The sequence below is a fragment of the Dasypus novemcinctus genome, chromosome 24, assembly GCF_030445035.2.
Source record: "Dasypus novemcinctus isolate mDasNov1 chromosome 24, mDasNov1.1.hap2, whole genome shotgun sequence".
NCBI classification, from domain to species: Eukaryota; Metazoa; Chordata; class Mammalia; order Cingulata; family Dasypodidae; genus Dasypus; species Dasypus novemcinctus.
The window spans coordinates 36,516,642-36,534,630 of NC_080696.1; the positions used below are offsets into that span (position 1 = coordinate 36,516,642).

The 17,989-nt window shown below is 54.5% G+C and overlaps 1 protein-coding gene across 3 annotated transcripts in view; it reads left to right on the forward strand.

The window, feature by feature from the left end:
- LOC131275767 (uncharacterized) overlaps window positions 1-17,989 on the forward strand; it is a 58,647-nt gene that overhangs the window by 28,278 nt on the left and 12,380 nt on the right. For all 3 annotated transcript variants that reach the window (XM_058286922.2, XM_071211644.1, XM_071211645.1), the window contains one exon: window positions 6,046-7,671. The gene's annotated coding sequence lies outside the window, so the exon portion shown is untranslated. The remainder of the gene's footprint in view (window positions 1-6,045; window positions 7,672-17,989) is intronic.

Sequence of the window (17,989 nt, forward strand, 5' to 3'; positions counted from 1 at the left end):
ATATATGTTTTCATATACAAATCTATAACTTTCACCTTGGTTCTGTGTGACCTATTTAGCATAGTCATTCAGTAAATTCTTATTGAGTGCCTGCTGTCTGCCGGAATTCTGCTGCAGTGGTGAACAACACAGACCTGGTTCCTTTGAGATGGACAGGATTATCTGGAAAGCTCCTTCAGCCCTGTTGAGTGGATACAGGATGTTTAGAAATTGTCCATGTGCCCTGTGCACTCCTAGGAGTCTGGGCCCATGGACTTGCATCGCAGGCGGTTGTAGTGTGGTTGCGGGCCTGCTCTCTTCTTTCTGACCTTTGGTGTGATTGGTGCAGGGACTTAGAGAGTGACACAAACTTCTGATGCTGCTCCAGTGGAGAACGGCCATCTCTTCTCCACCCTGACTGTGGGCCCTCTTTGCTGAAGTTTCCTTTCAAGCAACAGTGCCGGAATGGGGTGGAGAAAGAGCTTGGACATAGCTCTATGCTTTATTTCCTCACTTAGACGCCAACCAAAGCTGCAAGGAGAAGCAGCAGGTCGGCAGTTCCTGAAAACTTGCTCACTTTGTTTCTTCTCCACCAGATGTTGGCTCCTCCAGAGTCTGTCCTGAATACACTGCTCTCATTTTTACCAGCTAACGTTAGTGCCTTTCCCTTCTTCCTGTAGGTTAGATTTCCCCTCTGAGCAGAATGTTCTACTCAACAGTATTTGCTCTTGGCCACAGTTGGTCTTCTCCCACTAAGGGAGAATTCACAGAGGCCCCATCAACACTTGGCGTAATTCTAGGTGCAAGGACAAGAAAGCATTGGTTGGAAGTAAAATAATAGATTATGGTTTTGGTTGTGGAGGTGGGCCCAGAACTTGATTTTGGCATCTTAGTAAAAGTTAGCCTTAAAGAATATACGTATGTATATTCACATAAGTAAGCATATACTTATGTGGTAAAACCAATAACCTTTTTTTTTCCTTTAAAGATTTTATTTTTTATTTATTTCCAGTTGTCTGCTCTCTCTGTCCATTTGCTGTGTGTTCTTCTGTGTCCACTTGTATTCTTGTCAGCGGCACCCGGAATCCGTGTCTTGTTTTTGTTGTGTCATCTTGCTGTGTCAGCTCTCCATGTGTGCGGTGCCGCTCTGGGCAGGCTGTACTTTTTTCACGCTGGGTGGCTCTCCTTATGGGGCACATTCCTTGCACGTGGGGCTCCCCTTTCAGATGTCTGCCAGCCACTTGGGTCCTTAGTCAACTGTACCACTGCCTCCCGGCAAATGGCCAGAATCTCAGGGTCTGAAATTATTAAACTGACCTTATGGAAAGCAGAAGGTAAACAAAACAGAAGTGAAAGTAGTTCTCTTGCAAGAACAGTTTTGTGATTCTCAGCATTTAAAAAGATTCTGGTTCCAGGATGTTTTATTGACATCAGTTGCTATAAGTCTGATTCATTTTCTGCCTATTGATTTCTGCCCAAGGTGAAATTCATGACATTTACTAGAACATATAAGTGATTTTTTTAAAAAGCAGATACTGTTAAGGACTATAAAAATAAGGTTTACAACCAGTGACACTTGACAAAGCAATTTTTATACCCTTTTATGTTAATAATTCTAATTCTGTGAATAAATAATACAAATAAAGGTTCTAGTAGCTTACTATCATGATCTCAGATTACTGTCATTCTCTTCAAATTCTGTATTCAGTTTCCTGTTGCTTTCTGTTTAGAGTAAGGGTGGACATCAAAGCATGAAATCACTCTTAGTCTCCACTGGAATAACCCCTTGCCAACTTAGGGAAGGGTATTTCTCTGTCCCTTCCTGCCTTCATCCCCTGAGTTGTGGGGCGCCTGTAAGGCTTTTTCCAGGTAGTTTTTCAAATGCACATAATTGTTCTGTCTGTGCTATATAACCCCATTCTCTTTTAACTTTGCCCCAAACCAGTGTACAAGGTGACCCAAGACTTTCTCAAGCTCTGGCAGAGGGCGCGGATTGTCTATCCTGCTGCCTTTTAAATGCTGACCAATTGAGTCCTTCCTCCCCCTCTCTCTGTTTCTCTTACATCTATCACATAAGATTCGTAGGTGCTTGGTTTACTTTTTAGCATCTTTTTTTATTCATTAAAAAAAATTTTTAGGAGGTACTGGGGATTGAATCTGGGACCTAGTACTTGTGAAGTGTGCTCTCAACCACTGAGCTGCACGTGCTCCAATCATCTTTCAATTTAAACCCAAACAAGCTCAATAGTGGTGAGCTAAAATTTAAGTGTTTCTTGTTTTGTTTTGTTTTTAATATCTAAGCATTGTAGTTTATTTTAAAATTGGGCAATATTGATCATTAGCATATTGAGTATATGAACTTATAAATAACTATAATAAAAGTAGTTTCCAAAGGTTTCTGTAGTAAATTATATTGTTCATTAACTTCCAAAGGACAGGGCATTACTTTGGACTTGAAAAGGCGTTTAACCTCTTTCTCTGATGATGTGTGTATTTCTCAGGGTATACCTTGTTATAGAGAAATTTTATGTTCCCATTTATAATGAGATTTACAATTAACAAAAATTTTTATCACACATGACTTTGAAGATACACTTTCTGAATTTTCAGGCTAACCACTCCCCCTCCCCCCGAGTTTCTTTCTGTATCTCCCTGTTCAGTGATTGCTGCAAGAGTTGCAGGAAATGTTCACCCAGTATGTACAGTTACTGCATTTGAAATATTGTCTTTATTGTACTTCTGCATTTCCTTTCAAGCAAGCTCTGTCCATTTCTGAGAGCCAAGAGCTTCCAGAAAGTACCTACTCAGGCCTGGGCCTATGCTACGAGTGGGTAGAGAGGTCAGAGCCTGGGTCCTTATTCATTACCAGATGCCTGTGCTAACAGGATGCTCCTCTTACCTCCTCATTTGTTGAACGGTTTTTAAATGAGGACTGCATTTTACCACGGAGCCAGTAATAGTCAGTCAGCTCTTGTGGGACTGAAGAGAAGTGTTAAAATGAAAATTGCTATGTTTATCTTAATGTGCTTAATATAAACATGAAAATATTTTTGCAAGCCTGGAATGGTTTTTATGTCTCTGTATTTTTCAAGAAAAACAGACGTCAAATTGAATATTACCACCTTTTCCCCCAAGTTTGACTTTTTGTCTAATTGGACTTGGGAGGTATTTGAGAAATTAATTCAGTCAGGCTCCAAATCATTCTGTGATACTGAAGATTTTGAAAGTATGTTACTTCTTGTATTTACTGTAAGTTTATTTATTACTGTATTAGATGAATGGGGAGAATAGGAAATCGAAAAGTGTAGCTTTAGAAATTATTCCAATAATGTTGGTTTCTGCCATGCTCATTTTTTTTGCCCTTTTTAGGATCAGCTCAGCAATGGTTTTGCTTAAACTTTTTCAAGCGTTTTATAAATTTTCTAGCCAAAAATCATAATTTTGGAAGAACTTGTTTATTTTTTACTCAAGAAAATAGCTTACCATAGAGATGATTCAGATCATTTTGGATGCCCAGTGCCTGTATAAGATGATACATCTCATTTTTTAAATGCCATTACTGGGAAGTGGACTTGGCCCAGTGGTTAGGCGTCCATCTGCCACATGGGAGGTCTGCGGTTCAAACCCTGGGCCTCCTTGACCCATGTGGAGCTGGCCCACACACAGTGCTGATGCGCGCAAGGAGTGCCGTGCCACGCAGGGGTGTCCCCCACATAGGGGAGCCCCACGCGCAAGGAGTGCACCCCATAAGGAGGGCCGCCCAGCTCAAAAGAAAGTGCAGCCTGCCCAGGAATGGCACCGCACACGCGGAGAGCTGATGCAGCAAGACAACGCAACAAAAAGAAACACAGATTCCTGTGCTGCTGACAACAACAGAAGAGGACAAAGAAGAACATGCAGCAAATAGTCACAGAGAACAGTCAACTGGGGGGAGGGGGAAGGGAAAAGAAGTTTTTAAAAAAACTTATTAAAAAAAAAGAAAAAAAGAAAAACAAATGCCATTTACCTGTAAACCTGAGGTTAACCGTATTGCAGATGCGCATTCTTTGGTTTATTCTCTAGGAAGGCATGTATGCTTGACACCTATGACACATGATGTTTTATTCCATCCCATTTCTGAAATCTGCAGTAAGAATAGGAAATATGCTCGTGAAGAAACTGGCTAGGTGAAGAACAGATAGGTAAAGAAAGAACCTGTTGCACGTTCATGTTACAATTCATCTCCCACTTGTAAAATTTCTAATTACTGTGATTCCAATCCCTGAAATGCTGAGGTACACATTGAATGATTCCTGAATATAAAAATATTCAATGTTTTTGTTTAGGAAAAATTTCTCAGAACTTGTTTCATGACAAGTTTATTATTTCCTTTTTGGCTTGACTCCTAAACTTACCCAGCATTCATCTTTTCGTCATCAGTTTTAAGGCCTTTATAACTAGTCATTTTATTTCGTTTTCTCTATGTGGAAATTTTACATACTTGGTAGGTTAGAGGTATTTATTTTATCTTTGGTCAGCATAATAAAAGATCTTCTAGAGAGATTTTACACTTGAAATGGAAATTAATTTGGTTAAATTAATTCATTAATTAAAAACAATGAAGGTACCCTCACAAAGTGATCATTCTGTTACAATGTATAGAAAAAATGAAGCAGCTAAGACAACATTCCAAGGACATCCATTTATCAAAACCTACTTTGTGTTTTTCCTCCCCCCCTCGCTTTCTGCTATGTGTCCTTTTGCAATGTGATCTTCTGTATGTTTCTCTTTTGGTCTTCTCTTCTCACCTTTCTCCTCTAGGATTCACCGGGATTTGATCCTGGGGATCTCTGATGTAGAGTGAGGTTCCCAGTCAGTTGTACCTCCTCAGTTCCTGGTCTCTGCTGTGCTTCACCTTGACTCTCCCCTTCATCTCTCTTTCGTTGTGTCATCATCTTGCTGCGTGACTCACTTGCATAGGCACTGGCTCACCGCATGGACACTCAGCTTGCTGTGCGGGTACTTGGCTCATCACGCTGGCACTTGGCTCACCGCACGGGCACATTTTCTCTTCTTTTTTATCAGGAGGCCCCAGGGATCAAACCTGGGTCCTCTCATATGGTAGGCGGAGGCCCTATAACTGGAGCCACTTCTGCTTCCCTCAAAAACTGTTTTATATCTCAAACTGGTCTGTCTGACATCTTGCCCAGAGCAGGAAAGTGGGGGCAGGAAGGGCCAGAAACCCCCGTGGCTGGGGGAGGTGCGGGAGGTGGCTGTGGGGGACGGGTGGAGCCAGGGGGTGGGTGAAAGGCAGCGGAGGAGGAAGAGCCCTGGGCTAGGAGTCAGCAGCCCTCCCTGCTCTCAGGACTCAAGAATCCTTACCTGCTTGCTGGAGCCCACCGAAGTGGGGAAACTGAGGTTGCACAACTGCTTCTAGGCCTAGGTTCAAAAGGTCGCCTGGAGGCAGGGGTCAGCTGGGGCCACGTGCGGTCACTCACGCCTAGGCCAAGGAAGGCTCCGGATTCCTGCCCCCGCCCCCAGTGACCCCCAGACCCGGGAGGACCCGGGAGGCCAGGGTGAGGGCAGGGCTGAGGCCGGCGCCGGCTCCCTGCCGAGCTCTCCTTGTGCAATACCACATCCATGGCGTGTCAAGGCGGGTGACACAGGCTCTCCGGGAGCCACCCAGGGTCCTGCGGCCTAGTCGCACACGGGGCTCCTGGCAGCCTGGACAAGCTTCACTCGGCCTGACTCGCTCCCAGCACTGCTGTTTCCTGTCGGGGGGTCTTCGGGCAGGTGGCTTCCCCTCGCTGAGCCTGCAGCTCCTCTTCTGCAGCAGCTTGTTGGGAGGCTGGCTCTGCCCCAGCCCCACTGGCCGCCCAGCCCGCTCCCGCCCCAGGGCCTTTGCACTCTCTGTTCCCTCTGCCAGGAGCCGCTTTGCTGGAGATGCTTTGCTTCAGGCCGCTGCTCAGCGGCACAGCTCAGTGGGGCCCCCTCGGACCCTGGCGCGCCCTTCCTTGCTTGGTCTCCGCAGCTCTTACCACTGCCTGACACGTCATGACTTTTGCTTATCTGTCCACTTCTCTCCAGGCTGGCATCTCCTGGATGTCTTGGTCACCACTTTGTCCCCACTGCCCAACACAATGCCTGGCACGAGAAAGACCTCAATCAAGATTTGGAGAATGAACGAAAGAAGTGTCCAGCACCGTGCTCCACCCACAGCAAGCCCTGGAGACCCATCGCGGGAGGACGGTGACATTTCTAGCGCCACCTTAATTCTGACCCTCTCCGGCTGGATGTCCCTACTTTTCCTGCCCGGCCCAGCTCCCTGCACCGTCTCACGCTGGCTCAGGGCGACCTCTCGAGGACACGCAGGCCTACAGGGTCCCTACCACGGGCTCTACCTCCAGCTCCTCTCCTGGGGGCAGAGGCTTCTGGAAAGTGGACAGAGCAGGACTTCGAAGCTCTGTTGGGTTAGACCCCCTGAGCTCCAGGGCCTGCCTTAGTCGTTGCCTGGCATGACTCCAACGCTGCATAAATGGAGAGAGTGACCCAGAGAGGGGCCGCCGTGTCTGAAGTCCAACCCCTGGGCCTCCTGGCTCTCTAGACCTCTGGCTCCTGTGTTGTCCCAGGATCAGGGCTGGGCCCTGGGGCCCGATTCCCGGATGGCAAGACTGAGTCCTGTTACAGGTTTAGGGGTCAGGGGGCAATCCCAGGCCTCCCACTTCCTGGCCTTGTGACCTGAGGCCTGTCCCTTGGGCCGCTCTGACCCTCAGTTTCCTCCTCTTCTGTGGAATGGCATTCCAATGGCGCCCGCCTTTTGGGGGATTTCATGAGGACAAGAGCATCCGTCTAGCAGTATGGAGGGTCTCAGGCCCTCCCTCTGGGGCCCGGGTGTTCGGGCTCCCAAAACCCCGGGGTCTCAGCACTCCCAGCTTGGCACCGCTGCCTCGTCCCCAAGAGCAGTTTCCACGGTTGGTCCCGGGCGGCGGCGGCTGCTTGCCTTTTCCCTCCTCCGCTCCTCATCCTGGCCTCATTTCTCCAGAACCAGCTTGTTTTTGTTTTCTGTTTTGACGGCTCCATAAGTGAGTCATGGGCCTGATCTGGTTTAATTTCCTCGTTACTCACGAGACCACAAAACCGAAACAGGACAGGGCCTTCCAAATGGTCCACTGCTGGGCCTCCCAGGCGCCGCCCTGGGCTCGGGGGCTCGGGCAGGCTCCGCGGCTCCTGGAGGTGTGCGGTGGGGCCGGTGGAGTTTCTGGGGGGATGTGCTCAGGGCCCTGCCCTGGGCTGCTGCTCTGGGTCTGTACTGACTTGCTGTGTGACCTTGGACAAATTGCTGAAGCTCTCTGGATTTCTGATCCCTGCCAGTGTCACCTGACTCCCATCCGGAACCTCAGGGAGGACCCAAGTGGACTAAGGATTCAGGGCAGGCTTTTGAAGCCCGTGACATCCAAGCCGAGCCTGAAGGGCACACGTGGAAGAGCCAAAGAGGTGGGGGTGGGCGAGGGGGACGCACTTCCGGCGAGGCGGACCCGATGCCAGGCCCAGGGATGAGAACATCTCGCTGGAGAGGCGAGAGTGGCTCGGGCTGGCCACATAGCCAGGGCCCGGGGAAGGACCCTGGGCCGGCAGGGCTCTGGAGCCTGGCCGAGGCGTTCGGATTTCCTTCTGAAGGTGACAGGGAGCTTCATTCTGAGAGCGGCAGGGACAGTGTCACTGAGGCTGCTGTGGGAAGCTGGAGGTCAGGGCGAGGGAGTATCACTGCAGAGAGGCCAGGGAGGTGGCGGTGGCGGGCACTGGGCGAGACGTGATGGGAAGGACGGGGTGCAGTGGGGGGGGGGTGGATAAGAGGCAGAGGCAAGGAGGGGCAGGGGCGTTGAGGAGGATGGCTGCCAAGCCCGGGTGACCAGGTGGGGTGGACGGGGGCTGTTAAGGATGAAACTCAGGCTTCTGTCTTTGGTCATGAGGTTTACGGGGAAATTGGGGCAGAGGAGCAGTTTGTGGGGGGCTGGGGGAAGCGGCGGAGTGGGATCCTGGGGGCCATCCAGGGGGAGGTGTCTGGGAAGCTCGTGGACCTGAGGTTGAGAAGATGAAGTGCCAGGGCTGAGCTAACAAAGTGGGTGGGCTGGGGGGACCCTGGGAAGGCGGAGATGCCCAGGGAGTGAGTCGAATATTCATTCCAAAAACACTGCAGTCGCGCCTGAGATGGCTCTTACCTCTTTAGGTCTGAGTCCCCAGCGTGTGGCCTAGAGCCCAGATAAATGGACCAGAAGGGAGCTGGGGGGGGGGGGGGGCGGGAGGCCCGGCAGCCTTGAGGATGGGCTGGGTTCTAGCCGGAGAGAGGGGCCGAGGCCCGAGGTCCAGCTGCCCCGGGGGCTTGTGGGGCCGGGGCATTTCCCGCACTGAGCGCAGGTTTGCTCATCCCAAGCAGGGTCCCCAGGCTACCTGGTCAAGATTCAAAGTGGCGTTTATGGAAGCCCGTGGCCTGGGGCCTGGGGTGATGGGAAAGGGTGAGAACGGGCTGCTGAGGGCGGGGCTTTGGGGGCGACCTGGGGCACCGAGGGGTCACCCACTTGTGACGCTGCAGGAACCTGGGAGGGGAGAGGAGAATTTGGACCTGCCTACAAATGCAGGCTCTCCTGTGTCCTTGCGGGAGGGAAGATCCCCAGAGGCAGTGGGAGGGGGGGGAGGGCCGGGAGGGGCTCAGCCCCGGTGGGGAGGGGCACCCCCCGCAAGAACCTTCCCCACAGGCCCCGCTGCTGGGTCCTGGCCCCGTCCAGGCCAGCAGATCCTGACTCGGGACCCGGCTGGGCTGTCCTCAACAGAGGCTGCAAATTGGCTGAAGCTGGCGCTCTGGCGGGTTTTGTTCAGCCCGCAACAAGTTTTGAAAGGAATGGAGCCAATATTTAAAAATCTGAAGGCATTACATAGACATCTGTGTTCCCCGTTCCCCTTGAAACCCCAGAAGATCTTGCTGTGCTGGGCCCCCATTCCCCAGGGGCCTCACTCAGCTAGAGCTGAGGAGCAGCTGGTTTTCAGGCAGGGCAGGTGCCCCAGACCCCACCACTCCCTCCTGTCTCTCTGAACCTGAGCCCAAGGAATAAGAACTATGTATCTTCTTGCCCGGCCAACTTCACTCTTTTAAAATTCCTGCCTGACTCCCGGGGCGGGGGTGGGGCTGCGTGTTCCACCCCGAGCCCCAGCCTGTCTCTTTCCTCCTGGACTACCAAGACCTGGAGGCTGGTTCCTGCCCTGGGCCTGCCCCTTCCCTGCCACCCCTGCTCAGTGTGGGCTCCTCAGGGTCACCGCTGGCCTCCCCCCACCCCGCAGGACCAGCACCATGCTCCGGCGGTGGGGGATGGCCCGAGGGAGACAGCCCAGCATCTGCTCCCAGATGGGGCAGCTGGGCAGAGCGGCGCTCCCAGCGGCTCATCCCTGGGGCACGCGGGGCTAGGCGCTGCCCTGGCGCAGGCTGGAACGGGGTGTGTGTGGAGGCCCGCTAGTCTAGAAATCACAAAAATGGCTTTCCTGGGCTGCAAACACACTGACTGGAGAGAAGAAAGGAGGAGAGAGAAACGGATGCTCTGGCAGGAAGTACCCCAGGTAGAAAGGCAAAAAGACCTGCATTCACACCCTTTGTTGCTGTGTGGCCTTGGGCAAGTCACCTCACCCCTCTGAGCCTGAGTTTCCTCCAGCTTCAGATGGAGCCAGGTGGGCACCCCAGTGCACAGTCTCCTGGGCAGAATCTGTGGGAACGCGGCTGATGTGGAGACCAGACCCCAGAGGCTGAAAGCCAGAGGAAAAGTCGCAGCCATTGGGACCGGGCTCACCTGCTACTTGTGCCGGTGAGGCCCCGGGCGGGTCACTTCTCCATCTGGCCCTGGAACAAAGGTCATTCTAAGCCCGGGGGGGAGGGGGGGGCAGGCAACTACTTCACCAAGTTTTTCTAAGAGAAAAGAATTTATTCACTCAACAAGTATTTATCACGCACTTCCCGTGTCAGGCGCGGGGGACACGGCGGGAGTCCGTGCAGCCACAGATCTCTGTCCCCACGAAGTTTGCTCTTTTGTGGGGCAGGAGGCAAGAAACAAAGAAGTGAAGGAGCATGTTACAGCTGAAGGGATCAGCACCTGCAGGCGGGGGCGGGGGAGCCGGGGAGGGGCGCGGATTCAAGCGGGAGCTGGGGGTTGGCCTCCCTGCGCAGGTGACAGCTGAGCAGAGCTCAGGAGGAGGAGGCAGCCATGGGCGGCCGAGAGCGCTCCGGGCAGCAGGAACAGCAGGTGCAAAGGCCCTGAGGTGGAGGGGCGGCTGGTGTGTGGAGGAAGAGCACAGGCCCGGGTGGTCGGAGGGGGTGAGTGAGGGGGACGGAGGGGGCAGGTGAGGGCTCTAGTTCTGCGGGAGGTGGGAGCCATGGAGGGTTATGTGCCAAGGATGGGTAGGATCTGACTTGGGCTTCCCTGGGGTCCCTCTGGCTGCCAGTGGAGACTGCGCTGTGGAGGCCAGGATGGCAGTGGAGGGCACGGAGGGGCGGCGGCCGCAGTAGTTGACCCTCTGTTTAGGGACCACATTCCTTCCCCCTTTAAAGCCCCCTGGGACAAGTCCTCAGCGTGACTTCAAGGCCCTGATCACTGGCGCTCACCTGCCCCCCCAGCCTCAGCCCCTCCCCCTCCCCCAGCCTGACTGTCTGCTCCCTGCGCTGCCCTTCCTTCCACCTTCCTGTCCTTCCTTTTTTGTGACCCAGCTCACGTGTCGCTTGGCCTAGATCTTGGAGTTGGGAGAGTGAAAGTGAGACAGAAAAGCCTGACCCAGGAGGCTGTAGCCTACACGTGCCTGCTGTGTGACCTTGGGCAGGTCCCAGGCCCTCTCTGGGCCCTGGCTTTTCTGCGCTGCAGAATGGGGAGGACCGTGAACCTCCTCTCAGGTGGTTCGGGCAGTGGCAGCTGCAACCCGAAGGCTCTCGTGCCTGCAGAGGTGATGCTCTCCGGGCGTGAGCTGAAGCCGGGGGCGGCTCGTGGCTGGGGTGCCCCCAGCAGACCCCGCCTCTCCTCTCAGACCTTCTGGAGTTACCCCAGAACCTGCGGGGTGTCCAGCCCCGCCTCTGCGCCTGGCCGGGGACAGAGGCGGTGAGTGCAGGGCTGAGTGTGGGCTTCAGAGCCAGGCGGCCTGGGTTCAAATTCCAGCGCCGCCATTCGCTCATCCCTGGAGCCCGCAAATTACTTCGCCCCGTGGGGCCTCCCTTTCCCCATCGGTGACATGGGGAGAAGAGCAGTATTCACCTCTTGGGTAAGTAATACCCTCAGTGCCTGGAATACCTGGCTTATCAGAGCAGCCGCTCTTACCAGTTCTACTTTCTGTCTGGGAGATGGAGTGATCGTTTTGCCACGCTCACAGAGTTGCTGCGAGGATTGAGTGAGTCTGACACGGCTAAGCAGTGACTGGTACAGAGCATACACACAGATTTGTTTTCAAGATTTCAAGAGGCAGAATTTATTTAATCGAAGACTGATTTATAAACAGTCCCTATGAAATCATGTGTCCCTCTTGTCAAACAAATGCCCAGGTAGCCCATTTGACTTCATGCAACTTAACATAAACAAGGTGAGGAAGACAATTCCTGACCTCAGGGCAATCCCTGCACCTCTACAGGGCAATGAAAACTGTATTTCCTGCTAATGATCTATGTGATCATTATTAACCCTTCAAGTAATTAAGATTTTGCGGCTGGGTGACGTTGGTCAAGTCCCTTCTCTTCTCATACCCTCGGTCTCTTCTTCCCTGAGGTGGATGTAATAATTTTCTCCCTCGCTGTTTAGCTCAGAGGATCACGGTTTGGCTTCAACCCATCGAGGCTCCCTTTTAGTAAGTGCCTCCTGGAAGGAAAGAAACATGTACACATCTGGCCCCTCTCCTCCCTGCTGGGAGGGGGGGCGGTGCTGCGTGTTTCTCAGGAGAGGACTGTGAGGCTGGGGAGCTGGCTGGGGGTGCGGGGCCCAGAGAGAGAAGGAAGTGGGGGCCTGGGCAGGCTGGGCTGACGCAGCTGTGGTGTCAGGAGCAAGCCCCAGGCAGCTGGCCCGGCGCGCAGAGAAGGGAACGCTCCCGCCGCCCTGGCCTGGCGCCTCCTGCCACCCCCTTAACCCTTCCCAGGCTCCCTTTCCCAGACAGCCAGCCCCCGGGCCCGGCCTTGCCCACAAGATTCCCAGATTTCACGAGCGGGACTGGCGCTGAATCGTGTGCAGTAAGTCCAGGGGGAGAAACTCCCTGCAGCCCGGGTCAAGGCAGCGCCGCCTGCCCTCCCGCCCGACGCCCGGGTGGCCGCCAGGGTGCGGGGCCGGGGCCGGCCTGCAGCACGTGCCGCTGGGGGGCTGTGCCTGGAATCAGGGAGCGGGGTCGTCGCTGGAGGGCTGGTGTCGGGGAGGGTTTGGGGGCCGGCATGGCCTCAGGTTCAAGTCGCTCCACCTCTCTGGAAATGGGGCTCGTGGCAGGCCCGACCTTGGGGGGCCACTGAAGGGGTGGCACGAGGACACGTGTGCACGGGGCGGGGCCCAGCCAGCGGCACACAGCTGGGGGGAGGCTCCTGGCGCCCACAGACCCCGGGGAGCCACCCAGACCTTGAACCTCCACCCTCATGGTTCAACCTACTGTCTTTTAAAAACGTCTTCGTTCAACAAGCATTTATTGGGCGCCACAGACTCTGGGCGCCCCGTGGAGTCCCGGGGACACGACAGTGAACACAACAGAAAACAGCTCTGTCCTGGTAGAGCCTTGTTCTTGGCGGGGCGGAAATCCGAGATGATGTCAGGGAGGGGTCAGGGCTCCAAGGAGAGAAAGCAGGGGTGGGGGTGTTAGGGGGGAACTGGTGGGGCTGGTGATGGGGGTGCGGGCTGGGCCAGGCTTCTGCTCTCCACAGCTCGGGGTGTCGGCATTGGCTTCCCTGAACCCCAGGGCTCTTACCAGTGCGTGGGTGACGGGAGGAGGACGGGGCTCTGGCCGCAGCAGTCACCCCACTCTGAGGCTGACCACTGGGAGAGGTTAACGATTCAGGGGGCCCTGGGGACCAGGTGCATGTCCACAGCTGGCTCATGAGCTTGGACATGGGGCAGTGGGGGGGGCGGGGCGGGGAGGAGGTCAAGGTCCAGAGGCGATGAGAGAGGGAAATAGGGAGGGGTGGGCTGCCGGGGGGCCTGGGCCACGAGAGGTGGAGACTGGTTCTGGGATCCAAGGGAGAGGGAGGGGTAACAGGAGGCCTGATCGACACCCCCACACATGGTCTTAAACCATGTATGCTTTTCTGGACAAGTCCTCCACTGGTTCCTGTGGGACACAGAGGCCGGGCTGGCAGACGGTGTGGGTGGCAGTGGCCTGACATGTCACACTGAGGAGGCTAGAAGAGGAGCTGGTTAGATGACCCCATGTCCACACAGGTGGGCTAGAAGTAAGGTTCTCGTGCCCATAGTACAAACAAAGAAATGGAGATCCTGAGCATCGAGGGGTGGGGCCAGGCCCCAGCAGAGTGGGATTCGAACCCAGGCCTGGGTACCTTGTGACAGTGAGCCACATTTTTGGCTCCCATGAGTATTTTTTTTTTTAAGATTTATTTATTTCTCTCCCCTTCCCCACCACCCCAGTTGTCTGTTCTCTGTGTCTATTTGCTGCATCTTCCTCGTCCGCTTCTGTTGTCAGTGGCACCGGAATCTGTGTTTCTTTTTGTTGTGTCATCTTGTTGTGTCAGCTCTCCGTGTGTGCGGCACCATTCCTGGGCAGGCTGCACTTTCTTTTGCGCTGGGCAGCTCTCTTTATGGGGCGCACACCTTGTGCGTGGGGCTCCCCCATGCGGGGGACATGGCACTCCTTGTGTGCACGGCACAGCACTCCTTGCGCGCATCAGCACTGCTCATGGGCCAGCTCCACACGGGTCAAGGAGGCCCGGGGTTTGAACCGCGGACCTCCCATGTGGTAGACGGACGCCCTAACCACTGGGCCAAGCCCACCCCCTGGTTTTCTCATTTGTTTGTTTTCTTTTGTTTTTAGGAGGCACTGGGGACCAAACCGGGGCGCTCAATCCCTGGAGCCACGTCTGCCCCCCTGAACTATCTTTTAAATCCATACCCCAAAAGAAGCATTGCCTTCTTAAAGGACCCCTCTGACTGCTCTTGGGAGGACAGGTGTGGGGGGTGGGGAGCGAGGGTGGAGACGAGATCAGGGGGGAGGCCCCTGTTCCCCTCCAGGAGCCAGATGGCAGGGGGCGACCTGGTCAGAGTGGTGGCCACGGGGGGGCTGGGAAGTGGTGGGGTCCCAGTTTGTTTTGAAGTTGCAGCCAACAGGATGACCTGATGACGGATGAGGCGTCGGGGGTGGGGAGGGGTCAGGACGACTCCAGGCTCCTGCTCCCAGCACCCGGGAGGCCGGTGGGGCCCCGTTCTGAAATGGGGGTGTGGAGGGCGGAGGGGGGCTGGGGCACATCCTGAGTTCAGCTCTGGACCCGCTGCGCTGAGGCGCCTGGGAGGCAGGGGAACAGGACAGCCGCCCCCTGCCGCCTCCTCACTGCCTCTACCTGGTCCCAACGCCGGTACCCGTTCCAGGACAGTTGCAACAGCCACCCCATGGTCCTCCCACCTCTGCAGTTCCTCTCCTGTCCTTCTTCTCCCCTGCCGCGGTCATCTTCAGAAAGTACAACTCTCTAGGCCCTAGGGGTCTTTGCTTTACTGTAAACCCTTCGGTGGCTCCCCACTGCCACCTGAGTAAAGTGCAAACGCCTCCCCCGGGTCACCCCATCTGCCTGCGCTCCCAGTGAAGCCTCGGGCCCAGGTGGGCAAACCAAGCGGGCGGCCCTGGCTCGAGCGCCCAGCCCCTGCCCGCCTCCCTGCCCTCGCTCACGCCCTTCCCGCCAGCGGGACTGTCCTTCCTCCCCGCACTTCAGGGATGCGGCTAAAGGCCCCTCGGCCCCGGAGCCTGGTCTCTACAGCCTGTGGCCTCCTGTTTGTTTCCTTCTCCCAGGGCACCTTGCGCGGCGCTTTGAATTCCGCTTCCACTTACTTCTACCTTCCCCTCCTCCCAGAGGGGGAAAGGCGCCAGGTCGTGTCTGGGCCTGGCGCCAGGCTCGCCGTGGTTCCCTGTCGGGTTTGGTGGGTGAGCTGCTGAAGCGGCTGCACTGGCAGTCGCCTGGGTCCCCGGGCCCCAGTCCCCCTTCTCCTGGAGACCACACTCCAGTTTTACCCCTGGGAGGCAGCTAGCCCCTTGGTCCATGTGGGTCAGGGGGCCTGACTCCATCCCCAGGCTGGACCTCTGACCTGGGGCTGGCCACTCAGAACGTTCCAGGCCCTGGCTACATTGACGAGTCTGATCAGAGCCAGCGGAATTCAATTCTGAGTTTTGGCGGGAAGAGGGAGATGTTGTAGCCCTGGGGCGGCTGAGCTCGCATGTCGGCCAGGAGCAGCCACGGCCGCTTTGTCCCCGTGAGAAGAGAGGCGGCCCGAGGATGCAGCCAACATGGGGCAAAGCAGAGCCCAGAGACGGAGATAGCCCGAGGCCTAAAAACACGACTGGAGCCCCTGGATTCAGCCATGCCTGAAACCAACAGCCTTGAACTTCTCAGTTATACAAGGCAACAAGCTTTCTCTCTTGCTCTCTTTTTAAAAGCTAGTTCGCATTGGGGTTCCATTGCTTGCAGCCACAAGAAGTCCTAACAAATACGTAAGCTTTCGTCTGACTGTACTTCTTGCCATCTATTGCCCATTTCAGGCCCCCATGGCCCCATGTGAAATCTCCGTGTAAAGACCTGAATTGAATATCCAGCGCTGGGGAAAGCGTTACTTGCTCCACAGAACTGGGGTGTTTATTCTTTTCTGATTCGTGGAGGATACAAGGAACAATCACTAGTTCTAGCTGCCTTGAGATCCTTCTGGAACAAGGCAGGGGTCAAACACAATGGCCTCAGGATGGGAAGTGTGCTCCAGCCCCCGCAGGGCTCAGCTGCTCAGCACGGTCCTGGGAGCACCGCGCACGCTCCTCGGCCATGCTCCCTTCAACAGCGGTAGATGAGACTTCTCACCCTGCCCGTAGGAGCGTTCCAGGCTGGGTAAGGCCACCCACTAGACGCCATAGCTCCATCTTCCCCAGCCGTGACAACCAAAAGTATCTCCAGACATTGCCCGATGTCCCCTGCTGAGAAGCTCAGGCGTTAGTGAAGTGCTTTGCACAGGGCCGGGCCCCTCACAAGTGCTCAATAAAGACGAGCTTCGAGCGTCTCAGTGAGAGCCAGGTCTGGCTAACCAGAGCAGGGAGAGAATTTATTGAAAGGACACGTACAAACTCACAGAACAGATGAGGAAAAGCACAGAAATGGAGGCAGTTCAGAGGGTCCTGGGGGTAAGAATTTGGTATGTGACTGCAGTGATGGGGTAACGAGCTCCTCCCCGTTTCAGCCCTTCCTCCCATTTCCTCCTTCCTAAAATTCCATTTTCCTCAGAAATTTCCCTCGTTCACACGGGCTCAGGGGAAACGAGCCTCAGCCCAGCCCCAAAGGATGGGTGCCAATGGCCTTAAGCCCGTCACAGTGACCCGGCCCCTCACCCATCCTTGCTTAGGTTGGGCATGGCAGGCAATTGCGGGCAATGAGCCATGGTGGGAAGTCTACCGGGAACTTCCGGGAATGATTTCCCTGCTCTTTGAAAGAGAAAGAAGCTCTTTTCTTTCTGGTCTTGTTGAGGACAGTCTTGATGCTCGGAGCAGCAGTAGCCATCTTGAGTCAATGAGGCGCGCCAACTGGAGGGCAAAGCCCACGTCCCAGGACCTGCATCCTTGCTGATGTTCTGAGGTTGATTTCCCCTAGCCTCCAAACTTCTGTCTGTGAGAAAATAAGTTCCCTTAGTTTTAAAGCTTCTGTAGGTTGGGTTTCTATTCCTTGCAGTTGAGAACAATGGACTGAAAGGCCAAATCCCATGGGTAAATCGTTGCTTTCAAAATGCTTGACATTCCCCGTGGCCCGTTGGCGGCTCTGATATTCTGAAAGTGTCCTCGCAGCCCCTCCCTGCCCTCCGAGTAACGCAGAGGGGCTCACGCTCACCTCCATGCCCGTGAGGTCCGGCCTCCCCGGTCCTCATCTGCTCAGTAGAGGCGCCCTCGTGCCTGAAGGTGTACGTGGGGCTCACGCAGGAGAGCAGCCCGGAGGCCTCCTGCCAGCCGCTTCCTGTGCCAAGCGCAGTGACGTTCAGCCACTCTCCCTCTGAACGAGTTTCCTGTGCAAGTTCATGTCTCAAGATCGAATTGCCCTTCCCTGGTGATTGGCATCCTCCTGATTTCCCTTTCTTTCTGCATATCCAATGTTTCTCCAATTAGCTGGTGCTACTTCTTTTTTGAACTTCCCCAGATATTATTTCTTACTACTTAAGTAAGCATTTCATCCCCCTTACCTAGGGCTTGATTTAACATGTTAACAACAGCTATTAGAAAGGCGGTTCTTTGCTTAATTTTTAAAAAGTTTAAAAGGTTATTATGGGGAAGCAGACTTAGCTCAATGGATAGAGCGTCTGCCTACCACATGGGAGGTCCAGGGTTCAAACCCCGGGCCTCCTGACCCGCGTGATGAGCTGGGCCTTCCGCAGTGCTGATGCGCACAAGGAGTGCCGTGCCACGCAGGGGTGTCCCCTGTAGGGGAGCCCCACGTGCAAGGAGTGTGCTCCGTAAGGATACCAGCCAGTGTGAAAGAAAGTGCAGCCTGGCCAGGAATGGGGCTGCACACACGGAGAGCTGGCACAGCCAGATGATGCAGCAATGAGAGACACAGTTTCCCGGTGCCACTGACAAGAATAGAAGTGGACACGAAGGACACACAGTGATTGGACAAAGAGAACGGACAATTGGAGTGGAGGGGGAGGGGAGAGAAATAAATTTAAAAAAAGAGAAGATGACACTTCACAATTATCATTTTAAAAGTTTATTATGGTCAGAGAATTAAATACTGATAAGCGAATGAAAGCTAATAGAAGTTGTCTGTAATATGGTACTACTTATAGATAAGCTGCCGTGGCAT